The 15,592-nt window shown below is 38.7% G+C and overlaps 1 protein-coding gene across 13 annotated transcripts in view; it reads right to left on the reverse strand.

The window, feature by feature from the left end:
• Window positions 1–15,592, reverse strand: part of LOC100555004 (protocadherin-17) — a 192,807-nt gene that overhangs the window by 117,149 nt on the left and 60,066 nt on the right. The gene's annotated exons all lie outside the window — the stretch shown is intronic.

A 15,592-nucleotide genomic window follows, 5' to 3' on the forward strand; every position in this document is an offset into this window, starting at 1 on the left:
AAAGATGAGAGCTTAGTCAATTCCAGGGGAGCTTAAAATAATAAAAGAAGCACTAACCACCCCCCAGGTCTACTCTCTCCATGGTGGTGCTGTTTTGGGCCATTTTGAATACATGGATAGGGAAATGGTTGTATTGGGTAAAGGGAGCTAGCCCTTGAGGTGACCTTCTCCTCTGCATGAAATGACCCGCAACTTATCCATTGGTCATATAAAAATCAGTAATATTGGCCCCCCAACCTGCCACCTTCTTATGTATGAGTTGCCGTGTAGATAAGTATAGGTAGAAGATGTTATGGAGAATGGCTAACTAGCTTTTACATTGATGCAGTAACCTTCTAGACAGAGATTCCCTCTTCCCCAGTAAATGGCTAGTCATCTCACTCCCACACTTATTTCTGCTCTGAAGTAGCACATCCCAGAAACCAGTGTATTATGTGAAGAGCTATACTCAGGCACCTTCTAACAAGCTCAAAAATGGTATTCTCATGCAACAACCACCCACTACCCATTAACTACTGAAAAGAAGCAGCCTCTCTCTTCTCCCTTGGAACTACTTGCCTGGATATGTGACATAGTGTTAAACTTAAAGTGTGAAAAGGGCTGTGTGCTTTTCCATTTTTCCTGTTCTTAAATGGAGAGTGACTGTGCAAAAAAAAAAGTGCCTCAACAGTTATCTCCACATTCAGAAAGGATTTTCTGCTTCAGAGTCCCGTATTTTTAAAGCTTAATAGGAACAGGGCTCTGATGATCAACACATTAATTCTGCAATTTGGCCCACACATTTTGGTCATTTGACATTATTGAGACAACACATGATCTTATATCGATCAAATCTGGATAGAATCTGGATTCGAGTCAATAAGACTGAACTTGAATTTTTAAGTGTAGTAGAGGTTGTTTGAAGCCACATTTCATGCCTTGAAAACTAGTGATGGGAAAAACATTTTTTTATTTTAAAAATGGTTAAAATGACTTTTTCTCCCAAAAAAACCTGTTTGGAGAATACCAGAATGCCCAGAATCTTTGCAATTCAGGAGCTATTCTGTGCAAAATGCATACTGTTTAAATCATTTTCTGCAGATAAAATAGTACTTCTGCAACAAAAATATGCAAATGTTACAATCAATAAGTCCTGAACTTTCTCCCAGAAGCAATAAAATTGCTAAAACTACTTGTCACTTTCTTTTAAAATGAAAATTGTAAAGAATTGCATCTTTACTATGAGCAAGTTTGTTTTGACGATGCTGAATTTTCTACTCAAATGAAATATTTGATTTTTTTCCCAGTTAATTTAAATAGGGCAACAATATATTTTGTTTTCATTATTTGTAGACAGGAAGAATGAGTAAACGTGTTTCAGCTCGACTCTCGTCATCCATGATTTTCCTATGATGACAGGGAACATTTGGAAGAGAAGCATGTTTGACATAATGTGGTTACAGTGTTCTGCATGACTGGAAATTTGGATAAACCAGAGATAAATATGAATCCAGCCATCTTCTTGGTATACTGGTTGTTATGTGCTTGGAATTATTTAGTTATGTATTTAATAAAGAAGCAATAATTCTATATGATTCATCACCTGTTCTTCCAGAAAATTAATCCTTTTGCCTCAGCCTCTCGTGTGTGAGTTAACTGTTATGTTCAAATCTGTGGCTATTGTATAGATGCACCTTACTAAATACTTTTTTAAATGGTATAAAGGGCAACTGAAATTGCTGCCATTCTTAATAAAATCAACTTCTAGCACCCTAGTATAGGTAATGACTACCTAAGCAAACTACAACATTCATCCTAAGTTACAAACAACAATTTCAGGCGATTTGGGTTGGCAGCTTGTGTTAAAATAAAACTGAGGAAACAAGCACAAGCATGATGGATGTGCCTGTCTGTAAGTCTCTAGCAAACTCTCACTGGCTTTAATAGGTGCTTTGAAGCACTGGCTCTGATATAAACATGGCAAATCAAAGAGTTTGGTGTTTGTTTTTAAACAGTTGGCTTTTATCTGTTTAATCAGTAAAAAACAATCAAATGGGCTCAGTCTAGTCAAAGTCAGGATCCATTTCAGAGGGATGTTACAATGCATATTTCCAAAAACAGTGGATCTTCCAACAAGCATTGGCTTTTTACTGTATCTTATGCTATAGTTAAATAATTACTGAGGAGAAGTTTCAACCAAAGTCCACTGAGAACACATGGGTATTTCTTAGGTGATATAATTGTCACATGTCAACTGTAAAAGTGAGGCAGCCAAAAAAAATTTAAAAAAATTATTCTAAGCTGCAGAGACATCTTTCAAAATTTTAGTTTTTAATTATGCCACAAATTCAAATACACAGGTTGTTTACCAAGTAACTGTAGTCATGTGTTTACATATACAGTGTTCCCTCACTACTTCGCAGTTCACTTTTTGCAGATTCACTGTTTTGTGGTTTTTCAATAGACTCTAAAAGACTATTATAAATCATAAAAAATTACAATTTACAGCCTAAGGAAGGGAGGAAAGAGAAGCCAAAGGGAGAGAAAAGGAGCCCAAGCGGCAATGGGAGTAGAAGAGGTGATTTATCAACACACAATTGGTTGATAAAGACTTAAAATAGTGTATAACTACTACAATAATGTATAAATATTAAAATAAATATAGCATCCCTACTTTGCAGATTTTCACTTATTGCGGGTGGTCCTTGAACCTAACCCCAGCAATAAGTGAGGGAACACTGTAGTTTGTTTTATTTAAAAAATCAAAATTAAGATACTGATAGTACAAAAACTTAATTACATTGTATCAAGTATATGTCATTGGTTTAAAATAAATGAGTTGACATGCCAAAAAAATCACCTTTAATACACTCATAACTAAACAACATTAAAAATTGTGACTACAATCCAGGCACTGTTAAACACTTCTATCACTGACTGATGTATAATAAAATTTTAAATTGCATTATATGATGAGCACAGACTATAGTAATCTTCTGGGCTGTCTCACTGGGATGGAACTGGGAAGAATTCTTTTACAGTGACTCTGTTCCTTCCCGGAGGGCCATACCCAGAAGGTGGTGCTGGAGGACTCCTGTTCAAACCTCTGGTATTACCTTGTGGGGTTCCTCAGGGTTCTCTTTTGTCTCCCATGCTATTAACATATACATGAAACCACAGGGAGAGGTCATCCAGAGTTTTGGAGTGTGGTGCCATCTATATGCAGATGGCTTCCAACTCTACTACTCCTTCCTATTTAAAGCCAAGGAAGCTGTCCTGACCCTAAACCAGGCAAGGTGTCCCACTTTGCCTGGCTTCGCTGTTGGACAGAAGAGGCAGCAGGTCACCCTGTGCACCACTATCTTGCGGCAATGCTTTCCCTATAACATGTGGGAAGTGTCACATTCCCAGTGAGGATCCATGTTGGCTCCAATGGAGCCAGCAGAACATGGGCAGACTCCCATGTTGAAAGAGAAACATCCAAGGATGCTTCCACCCCATTTGGGGGTGGGTACTTCGTCTGAATTCACACAATGTCATGTGATGGCTGGCATGGGACTCAGGTTGGAAGTGTCCTACGACATTAAAGTTGCCACATCTAATGAGGCCATTAGTTACATTCCATCTGGACTAATTTAACATGCTCTGCATGGGACTGCCTTTGAAGAGTTCTCAGAAACTTCAGCTGGTCCAAAGAGCCACAGCCAGGAGGTTGGATAATGGGGGCTGGCTACAGGAAGCAGACAACCCCCTTGTAGCAGCAGCTTCACTGGCTGCCAGTTTGCTTTCAGGCATAATTCAAAGTTCTGGTTATTTATTTATTTATTTATTTATTTATCAAACTTATATGCCGCCACTCCCCTAGGGCTCGGAGCGGCTTACAAGAACCGGCTAAAATCAACAATTTAAAAAACATTTTAAAAACATCATTTTAAAAAAATCTTTAAAACATCCTAAAAGCACCTTTTAAAACATCAGCAACAGAACTCAAAAGCCTGCCGAAACAGGTGTGTCTTACATGCCCTGCGGAAGGCCAACAAGTCCCGCAAGGCACGAACTTCAGGTGGCAAGGTGTTCCACAGAGATGGCGCCACTACTGAAAAGGCTCTGCGTCTAGTTGCAGTTAGACGCAAGGTCTTAAAACTGGGGACTTCCAGCAGGTCTTGGTCCTCAGAACGGAGGGATCTCTGGGGTTTGTAGGGGGTGAGGCGGTCCCTCAGGTACATCGGCCCTGGACCATGTAAGGCCTTGAAGGTAAGCACCATCACTTTGAAAGTGATCCGGTGCTCAATTGGTAACCAGTGCAGCTGCCGTAAGCTTGGTGTTATGTGGCATCTTATCGGGACTCCCGCAAGGAGCCGGGCAGCTGCATTTTGCACCAATTTGAGCTTCCGGATCACCGACACAGGAAGGCCAATGTAAAGGGCATTACAGTAATCCAGTCTCGAGATGACTGTAGCCTGGATCACTGTAGCCAGGTTGTCCCTAGATAGATAGGGGGCTAGCCGTCTAGCCTGCCGAAGATGAAAAAAGGCAGTTTTGGTAACGGCGGAGACCTGGGCCTGCATCGTCAGTGAAGGGTCCAAGAGGACTCCCAGACTCTTTACTAGTGAAGATGGGCATAGCACTTCGCCATCCAGGGTTGGCAACTGGATATCCCCACTGCCCGGTCGGCCCAGCCATAGGATCTCCGTCTTTGCTGGATTCACCCTCAACCTACTGGAACGCAACCATCCAATAATGGCCTCGAGGCACTGGTGAAAACTGTCGGGTACAGACTCCGGTTGGCCTTCCATCTTTAACACAAGCTGAGTGTCGTCAGCACCTTAACAGCCTTAGACAGTTAAGGTCCAGGCTATTTGGCTGACTTCATCCACTTGTATCAACCTGTCCAAGTCCTGAGATCTTTAGGAGAGGCCCTTCTCTTGGTCTCACCTCCATTTCAAGCATGGTTGGTGCGAACGAAAGAGCGAGCCTTCTCGGTGGATGTCCCTCAACTATTTATTTATTTATTTATTTCCGGTATTTCTACCGCGCCTTTCTCCCCTAGGAGACTCAGGCGGCTTACAAATTGGCAACACAGTGCCATCACATCAACAATACAATATAAAAGGCATTAAAAACTAAAAACATTTAAAACATCATAAAAACCAATATACAATAATAAAACATTATGGAACTATGGAACTCCCTTCTTCCCAGGGAAGTCAAAATAGCCCCCTCCCTGCTGTTTCCGGAGGCAGGCAAAAAACTTTTTATTCAGGCAGGCTTTTAAAGAAGAAGGTTTTGAAGATCAAGTCAGGGGGTTCTGTGATTTTTAGCTTTTAATATGCTTTTATGAATTTTAACTGAATTTTTAATACCACTAATATTAAATTCAGTTTTAACATTTTTTTATATTTGTATATTTTAAATTGTATTGAAACACTTTTAATGTAAGCTTCTTTGAGTCTCCTTGTAGAGTGAAAAAGTGAGGTATAAACAAACATAATAATAATAATAATAATAATAATAATAATAATAATAATATATGGCAGTAAAGATGAGGCCTAGTTTTCACTGAATGCACCTAAATAACTAGATTGCATTTCTACATGTCTGCTTGGGATCAACAGAAGTTGTTGGGGCTGCATGCTGGAAAGAGCACACTTGGTTGTACTATCGAGCATGTGCTTTGGATTCCGAAAGGCTTCTCATTGGATGGATTGCACCCTATGTTTGGTAATATTCCTGCTATAAACTGCTAATAACGTACAAGATAACTAAAGAACAGAGGACATTTACAGGACTACTGGAAAGTGGCCAACATCTAGAACTGAATCACCCTTGTATTATCTTTTGCTAGAATTCTTTGAGCTCAAGAGAGTGAGGGGGAGCTGGTATCTTTCACAGAATTCCAGCCACAGTTTATACCCGTCACTGATCTTTGCAGCTGACTTGGTGACAAGGCTCCTACTGTGTTCTGCATCACTTCATGCTGCGGCTCTGTGCTCTGCCACTGCTATGAGCTCTGCAACATTATCCAGGGCTATGGTGCTCAACGTGTGAGGCAGACACAGCAAGTTGCAAGATGTGCAGGACTGGACAGGGCAGAACAAGAATTGACCATTCTCTCTAGCATTCTGGACACTCTTTGTTTTGAGTAGTTAATATGTATTAATAAAATAGTGTGCAGTGTTGGAACCAGCAGTTCTGGGTTTCTGTACAGACTTCGCCCATTGTGATGTCATTCTGGGCTTTCCAGGATAATATTAACATGCCAAATGAACAAACTAAGAAAAAAAAAGTATCCCACATTTTAATAGTGAATGCATTCACTGCGTGCTGGACCTTACGTAATCAAAACAGTGTTGTCCATAAGCAACAGTGGGTTGTCATCTTGTTTGAGAAAAAAACACTATGGTTTACAAAAATAATGAAAACAAAATGGAACTGTAGCAGCTGCGTGGGGAAACAGAAGGCACAGAGGCCAGAAAACACTGAATGCTAATTCAGTCAAAATGGAGGATTGAAAATTTGGAAGCAAGGAGGAATTGGGTGAAGTATCCTGGAAAAGAGAAGATCTAGTTGTCTGGTAAATTTAATACTTTCTTGTAAAATATGCTACAAAAATAGTAATTAAGCACTTAGCATGAGATAATATGTGGCTGATGTGTACATTACACTGGCAAAGAAGCTACAGTGCCTCTTCTTTCCACGGACAACAGCCTCTTCCTAGCCCTATTACTATAAATACAATAACAAGGATCAGCTGAAGCCTGTCTATTCTGTTTTGCAGAGGAGATGAGGATCGAACTACTGAATTATTTTTGTGAGCATTTACATGGAAATAATTTAATAACACTTTTGTATTCAAAGAACACATTCACTTCTGTAATTACAGAGGTTTGGTTTTTTTGGATGACCCTTGTCAAGCTAAATTTTGTTATGGGCAGGATGCTATTCCAGAAAGGCTGGGCAGGAGATCATCATTAATAAACACTTGCCACGGAAGAGGTATAAATGTGAAATCTTGTCAATAACAGCTTTCCCCAGAGTAAAGCATGGGCATAGTAAACTGGACATAGTGATTCTAATGTTGGATTTGGACTCCAAATTCTTGCTCACTTATGAAAACCCATAGGGCAGTGATTCTCAACCTGAGGTCCCCAGATGTCTTTGGCCTACAACTCCCAGAAATCCCAGCCAGCTTACCAGCTGTTAGGATTTCTCAGAGTTGAAGGCTAAAAACATCTGGGGACCCCAGGTTAAGAACCACTGCAATAGGGTAACCTTGAGTTAATCACATTATTTTAGCCTTGGAGGCAGAGGAGGCAAAATTTATTCAACTTTGTCTGAATAAAGCATTTCAGGAAAACCCATGAAGGATTTGAAACAACTTGGAGTTGCCTGAAGGCACATATCAAAAATGGAGCATAATATAGTACAGTGTTCCCTCACTTATCTCTGGGGTTAGGTTCCAGGACCGCCCGCAATAAGTGAAAATCTGTGAAGTCGAGGCACTATATTTATATTAATATTTATACATTATTTTAGTAGTTATGCAATATTTTAAGTCTTTATCAACCAATCGTGTGTTGATAAATCACCTCCTTCTCCTCCCGTTGCCGCTTGGGCTCCTTTTCTCTCCCTTTGGCTTCTCTTTCCTCCCTTCCTTAGGCTGTAAATTGTAATTTTTTTATTTATAATACTCTTTTAGAGTTTTTGAAAAACCGCGAAACAGCGAATCCGCAAAAAGTGAACCGCAAAGTAGTGAGGGAACACTGTATATACTTACCAAGGTGACATACTTCTGCACATACACAAGCATCCACACACACACAGATATACTTGGGAGACCTCTTAATATAACTCCATACAGCCATACAAATACTGTGATAGAATCCTTATTTTATTTTGAGAAGTGGTGGCCTTGTTATCATTGCTCCTCTGATCCTAACCTCAGAACACTTACAAATGGTTATCAACCTCTTCCAACAGCAGAGCAGGAGACCCAATTTCTCCAAATACCCAGCTTGATTAGTCTAAATGTGCTTTTCTTATACAGTATTATTCTGTACTTCAAAAAGCTTCATAGATCCAGTGACAGCACCTAGCAAGGGTGGAGCCTTCTGCAACTGATGATGACCACTTTTCGTTTTCTTTTAATCCATTAAACTTCCTAAAACTCTCCCTCACATCTTTAAAAAAAGTGTTAATGTTTGTTTAAACCAGTAGCCAAAACAACTATCACCACAACTTAATTACCCTAAAATGCCTCTGGGTTCTAATGATGGTAGCAGTAACCTTACCCAGAAATTATATGTTGAGCTGCCCCCTACTATCTGTTCTTGATACAGCTCTCACACCATTGCATGACACTTGCCCAAAGTAACCTCAACTTGACTATGGTGCTGGGGCTTCAGATGTGCCCAATGTGTGAAAAACCAGAACAAATCCTGAAAGCCATCCAGAGATATTGATAAGCTGGCACATTTCCAGAGGAGGGTAACTAAAATAATCAAAGGTTAAATGTTCCACTGCTTGGTCTTAGGAAAGTATCTCTTTTTCTGTTAGGTTGGTTTGCCTGGGTCTGGATCTGGCCCACATTGATTATACTGCTTGCCTGTGTTGATCATTTTTTGATTACTGGATTGTTTAATGTGGCAATTGTATTCTCAAACCACCTCCCACCAGCCTGGTACAAAACATCAATCATTGTTTGTCTCACTTAAGATAACCAACTGTTGTGGCTCTGTAGTGAGTCTTTATCTGGGACCAATCCAGCTTGGTATACACTGGATTGGCCCCAGGATGGCTTACAACAGCACACCCACCCATCCCCTGTCTGCTGCAGAGACAGGAGGGAACCCCAATTACAGTAGAGTCTCACTTATCCAACAAAAACGGGCTGACAGAATGTTGGATAAACAAATATGTTGGATAATAAGGAGGAATTAAGGAAAAGCCTATTGAACATCAAATTAGGTTATGATTTTACAAATGAAGCACCAAAACATCATGTTAGACAACAAATTTGGCAGAAAAAGTAGTTCCATATGCAGTAATGCTATGTAGTAATTACAGTATTTATGAATTTAGCACCAAAATATCATGATATATTGAAAACACTGACTACAAAAATGCGTTGGATAATCCAGAACGTTGGATAAGCAAGTGTTGGATAAGTGAGACACTACTGTACCTAGTTGCACTAACTTGGTTCAGTATTACCAGATGGCAACCATTCCCATCCCCTCCATGTCATGGTGGACTCCTCATGCAACATGAGTTCCACTGATCAATAGTCAATCATCACCTGCAGTGGAGATAGGGAGAGGAGAAATTACCTCTTCCTCTCTCACTCCCTTTCCCAATGATCCCGTCACCCCGGCCAATGTCACTTCAAGTGGTGACTAACCAGCAGAAACTGCTGCAACACAGGGAATGGTTCCATCTTGTAACCAGCCCAACTCTTTATGTGGCCTGAAAGTCTGGGTAAGAATTCAGAAAAAACCACAACTTTGATCAACATAGGTCAAGATTGTGTTAAGGTGGACTTACCCTACCTTATCCCAGATCAGCTCTATGCATAGTTTGGCCAGCACAGAGCTGATTCTAGAGCCCTTTGTGGTAAGTGGCCAATGTGTATGTACCCCAAGTTGCTTTCATGAATAAAAGGCCAATATATTTTATCCTTTTATGTTTTGGACATAAACATAACAACTGAGTACACCCCCTCGATGGATTGTCACCTTGACGTGGTGAGGGGGCTTGAGTGTTCCGATGAACCTGTGGGCACAACCACGGGAGTCACACACTCCCAGGAGTGGCCACAGGGGAGGATCCAGACCAAGAACAATCCGAAGACCCAAAGACCTCAACGGCGGAGCAGGCGGAGGATAACATGGTACATGTTACAACAGCTGTGAAGGCGGAAGAAGGCTGCAACAGACTGAGAAGCCACTCTCGTTGTGTTAATCACACCACTGCTGGGACCTCAATCTGAGAAGACTGTGTGTTGACAGGTTGTGCACCGACCTCCACACATTAAAAAAAAATCACGCACAGGCGTCTTCCAAGAAATAGAGGACCATCATCCTCGAACTACGAGGGATCGCCTAACTAACTAACTAACTGGGTACATTTATGTGAGTCATTAGCATTTCTGAAACCACCTGCAGATGCAATATGTTCAAAGATAAGGCTTGCAAACTTCAAGGCTATTATGATAACAGGTTGAATTTAGAGAGACCCTCACCTGCCATACTATTGTGCTAGATGCAGACATCAAAAGTAATTTAAAAGAGATGTTATTTTATAATTTAAGTTCTTACCACAGGCTGATCACCCCTATCTGTGTCAGGGTAATTCTGAAATCCAAAATACCTCAAACCAAACACTCTCCATACGGATGACTGAGAAAGTGACACCTTGGCTTCTTGATAGTTCAGTGTTTATTTGATTCATAATATACTTGAAATTATAGGATAGAGATACATTCAGGCTTTGTATATAAAGTGTATATGAGATTTTATGTTTAGATTTGAGTCTTATCTCCAAGATAGCACATGATGCACATATGTGCAAGTATGTATAGGTATTCCAAAATCATATATATATATATATATATATATATATATATATATATATATTCTAAAATCCAAAATATCTCCAGTCCCAAGGATTCCAGATAAGAGATAGTTAATCTGTACTTAATGAGCTCAATTCATTGACAAGACTGTTTTGTTTAAGCTAACTGTTGCAATTTCCAATTGCATTAGAACTAAGAAACTATGTGTTAATAGCAGTTATACCACTTAGTTACATATGCTGTTTAATACAGTGAGAATGAATCAATTTTTCAATAGAAATTGTAATTTAACTTGCACCAAAGCTGCTATGGGAAGGGATGAGCATATGGGTCCAGAGCTCTTCCTTGGCTTTATAAGCACGGGTTGTTAATTGTTAGAGCTTAAGAAAGCCATTGGGCAATGATAGCCAAGGAAGCACTCAGCTAAACAACAAATGTTGTGAAAGCTGCAGACTTGTATTTTGGAAAAAGAACTGCATGAGTGGTAGAGCAGTGGGAGAAGGAACAGTTTCAAACAGAGCAGGCAGATGGAAGAACTGAGCATTTTCTTTTGCTTGCCATTTTTCTCCACAATTTTTCTCCTAGTTGGACTCAAATTATAAGAAAAGAGATTCCACCTAGACATTGAAGAGCTTTTTCTTTTTCTTCAAGAGCTACTCAATGGTGACATAGATTCTTCCTTGTTGAAAGTTTTCGAACAGAGGTCAGATGGTCACCTTTCCAAGATTGTTTTAGTTGGGTATTCCTGCATGGCATGGGTTAGATGTTGCTTATGGTCCCTTCTGATTCTCTGACTCTTAAAGCAGAGACATAAACAGTTATTTTTTAAAAGCTGCTAAGCAATTTGCAGTTTGAGTATTGTTCTCAATCAGATTACTTTAGCATTTATCTTCAGGAATGAACATGGCCCTTAACAGTCTACTCTGCCTTTAAAAACAGATTAACAAATGGTCCTAGTCATCAGGACTAGCTGATTGTTAGATGTTGTAATCCTAGCACAAGAACTGTAAAGAAGGTTATTTTTTTATGAGAGGTACCAGGAGATTTTGTTCTGGCATATTTTGTTTAAAAGATCCTCAAATGTTCTCTTATGGATTATTCTAACAAGCACAGGCATTCCATTTAACCAAATTCTTAACATTCTTTGGAATCATTCATGCAGTTTATATCAGTCTTTGACTCCTCCTTTAGGAGAGACACTCAACTTTCACCAGCCATTAATTATACTGATTCATCTACTTTTTCTTGCTATTTTATTAATCAAAAACGTTTAGCATTAGTATTTGGTATTTATGCTTAGTTTCAACTTTAAGGGAATGTATATTTAGCATTAATGTATTCAGGGAATGCATGTTATTATGTAGGGAGATTTTAGAAAAATTGAATTCCGGAGAAATGTTTTCATTTGAGGCACTGCAACATGAAAAGGCCTTTCCATTTAACACATTTCAGGAACCATGAAACTTTGACTGTGTCTAGACTGGAGATTAAAAATCCTCTGGATTGTTCCTTAAGGTGGCCGCATGGATTATCCTGAGCCTGTTGCAGCTGCGAATCAATTTATTGTTGTTGTTGTTGTTGTTGTTGTTGTTGTTGTTAGCCCTGCTGGACCATCATCTCTCCATCTGTGTCACCATTACCACTGCCATATGGTCACAGAGCTTCATGTGAGCCCTCGGTTGTCATAGGCATATTGTGTTGCTATCAGCAGCAGTACTTGCATGACCAGGAAGAAAGAAGGAGCAGATCTCCGGACCTTCTTCATGGTTGCAGTGTGCCAGAAACTCACAGGGAAGTCTGTGAGTATATGGGAGCAGTGATGGTGAAGACAAAGGCACAATCCATCAATTTTTCTTGTAACAATTAGTGAAGATGAGTCCAGGTACAAGGGGATGGCAACAATGCCCCATGTGGACAGCAGATCAGTCAGAATTGAACCTGATCCTGCTATTCACATAATCCCAGAATCATGAGCCTACTCCAGAGTTTCAGAAAAACCCGGAAACATCCTCTAACTTTTCCTAACCCTGATTAATACAGTTCAACCTGTGATGCTTAAGTAGTACAATAAATAACTAAATAGTACAATAAATAAATCAGAAATTGAAAAAAACAATAAAAACCTAAAAACAAATACATCACCTGGGCCAGATGGATTTACATCAAATCTTTATAAAATATTCAAAGATGAAATTACTCCCAACCTATTTATACTCTTTAATGAAATATTGGGGAATCAATTTGTACCAAATTCTTGGAAACTCTCTGAAATTCTCACAATCCTAAAGCCAAATAAGGATGAAACGGATCCTAACTCGTACAGACCAATATCACTTTGCAATGTGGACTACAAAATATTCACTAAAATATTAGCTAATAGACTGAAGGATATAATCCCAGAGATAATTCATGAAGATCAATACGGATTCATAAAAAACAGGAAATTAGCAGACCCTATAAGGAATATTCTGAACATTCTGAATCATGCCACAGAAAAAAAATCTAAAGTACTTATACTAAAATTGGACTTTTGCAAAGCATTCGATTCATTAGACCATAAATATTTGAACAGACTCTGTGAGGAAAGCAATATGGGGGGGAAAGTATGTAAGGTAATAAAAGAACTTTATACTGAAAACAAAGCTACTATCTTAGTTAACGGGGAACAAACTAGACAAATAAACATTAACAGGGGAACTAAACAGGGATGTCCCCTTTCCCCAGCCCTATTCTCATTGGCCATTGAACCCTTAGCAAATTCAGTAAGGAACAACCCAGCTATTAAAGGTTATAAGGTGGGCAAGGAAGTCATCAAGATTAATCTATACGCTGACGATGTTATGATAATTTTAGGGGAGGTGGAGGAGTCACTACAATCAATAGTCAGAACAGTTAAGGATTTTGGTAAAACTTCGGGTCTCACAATTAATTTAGGGAAATCAGAGATTCTACATAAAAATCTAACATGGGAAGAACTTAAGAAGGTTCAAAACATCATGGGAATAAAACTGGGGAATAAGAAGATGAAATACCTGGGAGTAGATATACCAAAAAATATTAATAATATTATACCAATGAACTACAATCATTTATGGAAAAATATGAGCAAACAAATCATTTCATGGGGGAAAAAATTTTGAGATATCTCCTCAAGGCTAAAAATTTACAAGTTTTGCCCAAGTTTTAATTCCTGTTCCAAACCCTCCCGGTGAATATCCATATCAATTTGTTGAAGAAATGGGATAACTCTTTCAAAAAATGGGTAGTGGGAGGAAACAAAAACAGAATTGCTAACTTCTTATATTATAGTAAACAAGAATTGGGTGGATGGGGGGCTCCCTCATTGGGATTATACTATGAGGCAAGTCAACTAGTGAGATTACTAGAATTCGAATTGGAAGGGTCAAAAAAAAATGGGTGCAAATAGAAAAGGAAGCAAATAATTGGCTAAAGGGAACATCAATGGGAGAGAGAATAGATATAAAAGACCTAAAGAACATAAAAGCAGGCCCTTGCTTAACAATGTTGTCAATCTGGAAAAAATGGCAAACTAAATTACAAATAAATAAAATTGACCCTTTCCCATTAGAAACATTGGAAAATAAGGACAAGACATTTAGGAATATAATTAAGTCACTGAAGGAAAATGGTATTAAAAGGATTGGGGACCTTATGGACTCCAAAGGAGAAATATTAAAGTGGGATAAAATAAAAGATAAATGTGGCCAAGGGAACTGGATAGCATGGTTAGGTTTGTCCAGTAAAGCCCAGGCCATGAAAAGAAGAGAAGCAGGTGAAACCCCCCTGGATAGAATAATTAGAAGGAAATTAGAAACAGATAAAGGAATGATTGGGCTATGGTATGATGTACTAATTACCTTAACTTATAATATGAAAGAAACGCTTACAGAGATCTGGAAACAGGAAAAAAACTTTACTGAGAAACTAATTGGGTCATGGATCAATAATATTCATAAAATTAATCATATAAGGATCAAAGAAACACAAAGGAAAATAATCACAAAATAGTATAGAACCCCCCTACAATTGGCTCATATAACGGGAAGTACCTCAAACAAATGTTGGCATAAATGTGGGGGAATAGGTTCATTCTCCCACATGTGGTGGGACTGTAGAAAAATTCAAATCTTTTATAGCAAAATAAGAAAATAAATGGAAGAAATTATAGGGAAAGAATTAATATGGGACAAAGCCAGATTTATGTCCCTCACAATAAAGGTAAGGGAAGATAGCAATAATTGGACCGAGATTCTAAAATATATGACAGCCGCAATACAAGCCACAATAGCCCGAGGATGGAGGGATGAGACAAAATGGAATGTAGAAATTTGGTGGTCTTATATATCAGAATATATAATCAATGATTTTATTAATCAAAGGAAAAGAAAATATACAAATTGTCTAAAAGAACCTGACTGGTTCAGGAAATGGTCAGTCCTAATTAACAAAATAGATGGAGACGAAAGATACACCACCTTGAACCAGGCGTTCCACACAGTTAAAATGATACAATGATAATATATTGAATTGCTGTTCCAGGGGGGAGGGGGAACGGGGGAGGGGAGGGGGGTGGGAGTTACATTCCAAAGGATCGTTTAAAATGTCATTTAAGCACTACTCACTTTTGGTATTATGTATATTGAAATAAGACATGCATCGCTAAAATTTTGTTAATTGTTGGAATGTAATTAAAAAAAAATCTGAGCCACCAAAAAAACAAAAAAACCTGTGATGCTTAAGTAGAGGAATGTTGTAGGGAAAGCCAGGAACAAAATCAGGATGAGTCCATTTTATAATCCTCCTGCAACAGGAATCCTTAGAAAAATGATCCTTTTCAGATTTTGGAAAAAGGGGGAAAAAAAACTTTTAACGCAAAGTCTACATTTATTTTGTTTTATTTCTTTGCCTTCTATTTTATTTTCATATAAGAGGAAACTCTAAATATAGAAAATTCTTTTTATTTGTTAATTGGTTTATTTGTTTATTGCATGTAGACAAAAGGCTTTCCATATGGAGTTA

The sequence above is a fragment of the Anolis carolinensis genome, chromosome 3 (genome assembly GCF_035594765.1).
Source record: "Anolis carolinensis isolate JA03-04 chromosome 3, rAnoCar3.1.pri, whole genome shotgun sequence".
Classification (NCBI taxonomy): Eukaryota; Metazoa; Chordata; class Lepidosauria; order Squamata; family Dactyloidae; genus Anolis; species Anolis carolinensis.